Source organism: Staurois parvus, unplaced genomic scaffold (assembly GCF_062004578.1).
Source record: "Staurois parvus isolate SC_StPar_1 unplaced genomic scaffold, SC_StPar_1.0 ptg000470l, whole genome shotgun sequence".
In the NCBI taxonomy this organism is placed as follows: domain Eukaryota; kingdom Metazoa; phylum Chordata; class Amphibia; order Anura; family Ranidae; genus Staurois; species Staurois parvus.
Genome location: NW_028318266.1, coordinates 26,501 through 32,500, shown reverse-complemented (window position 1 = coordinate 32,500; position 6,000 = coordinate 26,501). Strand labels below are relative to the sequence as shown.

The window sequence follows — 6,000 nt, the reverse complement described above, 5'->3', positions numbered from 1 at the left end:
TTCACACATATTAGTAACTGCATTGTGATACTAGATGTTTCTGTACCACATTAAAGGAAACAGACACCAGCTTTGGGGATATATTCTCACAGGGTTTCCTGAGCATGGTCTCCACCTGTCACCAAGGCTCGTGTTTCTATGGCAGAGGACAGTGAGCTGTGTGGGTGGAAATCCCCCTTTGCAGGCGAAGCTTGCGTTTCACAATCCTCAAACATTTGTGCAGAGAAATTCTCTGACACAGCTGGTGAGATACAGCTGTACATTTCAGTGTATGTCTGCCATGTCTTGGCCGTCAGAGGCCATTCACAGAAAGACACCAACTATTTTGGCCTTTGCAGCATACGTCGCCCGATTCCTTTCTGTGCACGCATGTCCTGACTGCATCAACTTCCACGGGCAAATGACAGTCGGTTTATTCCAAAAAGCATGACAATTGATGGGGAAATTGTATATTAGATACAGAAAGTTGTCTTATTGTCTCACAATATTTTACCTCTTCGCGGTGGCGCCTCCCGGCCCTTTAAAGAGTTTCAGAAACCGGGAGGCGGGGTTTTAGGGTCATGTGACCGCCATGATTTGCTGTCACATGATCAGAAAAGGTCCAGATCGAAAGGAGAGATTGGGACCTTTCCGGGAGTCGTGGACATATGTGTTGGGAGCGCACGCTCAGCACATATGTATTTTCTAATTGCACGCAAATATTTGGCCGCTCGGCGTCAAGGCCCAGACGCCAAGAGGCCGCATATTTGCGTGAGATCGGCGTCAAGGGGTTAAAGTAATTCTAAAGTCTCAAGGTTTTTTTTTACCTTTGTGCATTGTATGCATGAAGGTAAAAAACCTTCTGTGTGTAGCAGCCCCCCCCAACACTTACCTGAGCAAACTCTTGATCCAACGATGTCCACGAGAGCCTTGGTTCTCCAGGGACTCTCACTCCTGATTGGCTGAGGCAACAGCCAATCAGAACAGGGTGGGGGCAGGGCCCAAGCCGTGCCTGTGTGTGTGAATGGACACAGAGCCGTGGCAGGGGAACACGCCTCCTCGGGTGCCCCCATAGGAAGCTGTTTGCTATAGGGGCACCAGACAGGAGGAAGGGGCCAAGAGCGCTGGCGGGGGACCCGAGAAGAGGAGGATCCAGGCTGCTTTGTGCAAAACCATTACACACAGCAGGCAAGTATAGACATGTTTGTTATTTTTAAGAAAAAAATAAAAAGATTTTAACATCACTTTAAAGCAGATCTCCACCCAAAAGGGGAAGCTCCGCTTTAAGGACTGCTCCCCATTAAGGATTGGCACCTTTGGGGGGTGGGGGGAGGAGCGGATACCCAAATTTGACAGGTACCCGCTCCCAATTCCGGTCCAATCCCCTAGGAGATCGGAAGCGGAAGGTGTCCTCCCTCCCTGTAGTCTTTTGGGACACATGACAGGTCCCAGAAGACTACAGGACCATTCATGAAGCGCAGCTCTACTTGCGCATACGCAGTGGGTACTCGGGTGTGAAGCCGCAAGCTGTCACAGCCGGGGTGCCCACACTGAAGATGTCGGCCTCCTGGAATACAGGACGGCAGATGAAATGGACTGCGGGGGACACACCACGGAACCGAGGGACAGGTAAGTGGCTGTTTTTTTTAAAAGTCAGCAGCTACAGTTTTTGTAGCTGCTTTTATTTTTTGACAGGGTGAGTGGAACTCCGCTTTAAGGATGCCCTCAAGCCTTGGCTAAGGGTCCATACAGGACAAAGTCTGGTTACTATAGATGATCCTATACTAAAGGAATGTGATTGTAAACTATATGGACAAGCCAGCCCACTAATCTCCTTTCAGAAATGTGCCATTTTTCTTAGAACGTCATATTGTTGCTTGCAAAGGGAGAAAGCTTGAGAGATGTCCATTCCTTACACACACGTCTACATACTATAGTTATCCCTTATAACACGGGTGTCAAACTGGCACCCCTCCGGCTGTTGCCAAACTACAAGTCCCATGAAGCATTGCAAGATTGACAGTTACAAGCATGACTGCCAAAGGCAGAGGCATGATGGGACATGTAGTTTTGCAACAGCTGGAGGGTCTCCAGTTTGACATCCCTGCCTTAGAAAATTGTCTCGTCTTCAAAGCTTGCAACCGTCTGATCACCTGTGCCACGCTGAGCATGCAAATGGGACTGTGTGACAGAAACAGCATCTTTAATTAAGTAATATTGTTATATTTTCTAATATTTGTTATCTGTCATTACTTTTATTCTAGGTTATGCTTGTATTGTATACTGATAAATATTTGTGTGATCTCTCTTTATCGAATACAACCCCAAAAACGTAACAACACAACAATGTACTAGGAAGCTCAGATTTATTGCTGTAAGGAAGGCAAAAGCATTTTGTAGTAACTTCCATATACACAGCAATTGCATACACTCATGTACATCATCTCTTGACTAAACAAAGTACACTTCCCACAAACATGGACAATTTGAATTTTAGGCCTCATGTACACGGGACACTTCTGAACGATGGAAACGGACTGCTGGAAAATGTAGGTTAAAAAATGTCTGTTTAGCTGCGTTTGCATACTGCGTTTATGTGCGTTTGCATTTAGAAGCGTTTTTTTTTAAAGATAAGCACAGGAGAACCTCCCAAAGGCCAAGAATGCACTGAAAAGTGGTAAATTATTAACTATTTCAGACTGTTTCAGAGAAATACAGAGAGTAGAAGCAGAGACAGCAGTATGTGTTGAGATAATTAGGTGAGTTGCTCATTAACATTTCTTTTGTTTCCAAGGGTGGGAAAGGTTGTCTGGTGGAGGGAGTCATTAACCACTTTCAGTCCGGACACTTTTACCCCCTTCCTGACCAGGGCAATTTTCAGCTTTCAGCGCTATCACACTTTGAATGACAATTGCGCGGTCATGCAACACTGTACCCAAAACTAATTTTTTACCATTTTTTTGAGACAGATAAAGCTTTATTTTGGTGGTATTTATTCACCGCTTGGATTTTTATTTTTTTTTGCTATGTAAATGAAAAAGTCCAAAAATTTTAAACAAAAGTGTTTTTTTTATAAAATTTTGCAAATAAATAATATTTCATCATAAATCTTTGCCAAAATTTATTCCGTTATCTTTTTAGTAAAAAAAAAAAAAATTAGTTTATAACCAAAAATTATAATTTTTAAACATTTTTTTTTACATTTTTATTTTATTTTTTTATATTATTTTTTATTTTTATTTTTTTTTTACATACTGTCACCCTAGCAGTACAGTGTCACCATGGTGACACTGTACTACTTGTGGGGGGTGATGAAGATTTTTTTTTTTTTTTTTTTTTTTTTTTTTTACACTGATTGCTTTTACACCCAATATAGGATGTAAAAGCAATCATTTCTCTTTCTCTCTGTGTGCATTCCTGCACTCATTGAGAAGTACTGAGTGAGCTGTGATTGGTCACAGCTTGTCACATGGTACAAGGCTGTTGTGAATAGCCTTGTACCATGTGACCTCTGTGATCATTCACAGATTTCACACGTAGCAAGCAGTGATGTCAGAAGTGACATCTTGCTTACTACTTTGCATGTGATCACTGATTGGCCAATCAGTGATCACATGATCGGGACCTCGTACAGAGGTCCCGTCCGACGATCGGTGTTTCACTGTGTCCGGAGGACACAGCGGGCACCGGATCGCGGTGCTGCGCGCTCCCAGGGAGCGAGCACAAGCAGGGTGCGGGGAGGCCGTTCATAAACGGCCACCCGACCCTGCAGTGCCACCGTCCGGCCGTTTATATGCAACGGCCGGACGGGAGGTGGTTAAGGCCACCGGGCAGGGGGTCTTCAGGAGGAATTTGAGGTGTGAATGGTCATTAACATATCTTTTGTTTCCAAGGGTGGGAAAGGTGTCTGGTGGAGGGAGTCATGAAGGCCACCGGGCAGGGGGTCTTCAGGAGGAATTTGAGGTGTGAATGGTCATTAACATATCTTTTGTTTCCAAGGGTGGGAGAGGTCTGAGGTGTGAATTGGTCATTAGAATGTGTGACAAGCTTGGTAGGAACATCCTGTGTTCAGTGTATTTGTCCATCTGAGCACCTTGAAAACGCTTTGCATGCATTTTCATGATGAAAAAAGGCTCTGGACAGCATCAGGAACTGGAATACAGAATACAAAGCATCCTCTGAATGGCTGAACAGCACCCAGCCCGAATTGCTGCGGTACGGGAGGTTCTCATCCCAGTGTCAGAAGCTACATACTGTTTCTACAGCGCTTCCAGCCACTGCAACGTGCTCCAAACTATTTAAAGTTAAATGAAAAATGGAGATCAGCTTTATCACAGTTTATATTTGAACAAAGTTTAGGTTCAGACCAGAGGTTCTTGTGTTTCTTAGCCCAAGGACAAATATGTCACATATTGCAGCTTACCAGTTTTTAGATTTTCAGGTTTTCATCCAATGATCCTGCCAATAACACACTTCCTGTCCTAGGGTGATGACACTCATTCACCGTACTGTATCTATGAAGGTGCAGTGTTGTCACCCTAGTAAAAAAGTATTTTAATCCCTTGGTGCCGATGCCTCCCGGCCCTGTAAGGGTTGCAGAATCCGGGAGACGGGGCGGGGTTTTAGGGTCATGTGACCACCGTGATTTGCTGTCACATGATCGGGAAAGGTCCAGATCGAAAGAGGAGATCGGGACCTTTCTGTGAGTACCGAACATGTGTGCTGGGAGCACAAAGGGCACGTGCTCTCAGCACATATGTTTTCTTTTAATAGAACGCAAATGTACAGACGCTTGGCGTCTAGGCCCAGACGCCGAAAGGCCGCACATTTGCGTTCGGCCGGCGCCAAGAGGTTAAACTACAGAACACGACCCTCCTCGTCCATATAGTGAAGGGAGGGAGCTGTTCTGTAGTTCACAGAAAAGAACTGGGCAGGGCTGCTTGCACAGGACAGCACTGGATTTCTGGCAGGGTCGACGGTTTTTTTTTTTTGCACTTTTTGAACAGATATACCATGTATCAATGGTATGAATACCAGATAAAAAAGGGACCAAAAAGGTGCATTAGTTGTTAAGGTCGTCGAACCATTTAAAAAGTGTTACTAAACCTCAGACCCCGCATTCACTATATCTGGTCTTCCTGGACCCTGCATTCACTATATCCGGTCTTCCTGGACCCTGCATTCACTATATCTGGTCTTCCCGGACCCTGCATTCACTATATCTGGTCTCCCCGGACCCTGCATTCACTATATCTGGTCTCCCCGGACCCCGCATTCACTATATCTGGTCTCCCCGGACCCTGCATTCACTATATCTGGTCTCCCCGGACCCTGCATTCACTATATCTGGTCTCCCCAGGCCCTGCATTCACTCTATCTGGTCTCCCCAGGCCCCGCATTCACTATATCTGCTCTCCCCGGACCCTGCATTCACTATATCTGGTCTCCCAGGACCCTGCATTCACTATATGTGGTCTCCCACAGTACACAGAACATGGAAATGCAATTATTTTAGTATATATAAACTGCTAAATACCTTTTTCATCAGCAATTTTGTGACTTCTGTCAGTGTCTAGCAGAGCACTAGTTAAAGCTTGTAGGAGTTTTCATTCTCCTCTCACTGTCCTATGAGGCTACATAACCCGACCCTCTGTCTGGACAGTGCTGATTGACCCTGTGCTGATTACATGCACCCTCCCAAGAAAAAGAAAAAACTCTCTAGCAATACACACCAAACTGAGCATGTGCAGCTTGCCTCCAAGGCTTAGGTTCCACAGTGAGTATAACAAGCATGCTTTACTGCATCTACAGACTGATTGTACTGTTGTGGCTTTAGTAACACTTTAAGCTCAGGCAGCATGGTTACGGTGATTGTCTCTATATGCAGTTTATTGAATGGTCTATTTTTGTATCGGTTTGGATGTACTGGTGACGAGGCATGCCGGGACATGACATTTTACACTACCCAGAGAGCTAATGGGTATTACAAAAAGTTACTAAACTATCATTAACCTCCCTGGT

General features: G+C 45.0%; 1 protein-coding gene across 2 annotated transcripts in view; it reads right to left on the bottom strand.

The window, feature by feature from the left end:
- LOC149452468 (cysteine--tRNA ligase, cytoplasmic-like) overlaps window positions 1–6,000 on the bottom strand; it is a 38,717-nt gene that overhangs the window by 9,629 nt on the left and 23,088 nt on the right. The window lies entirely within an intron of this gene.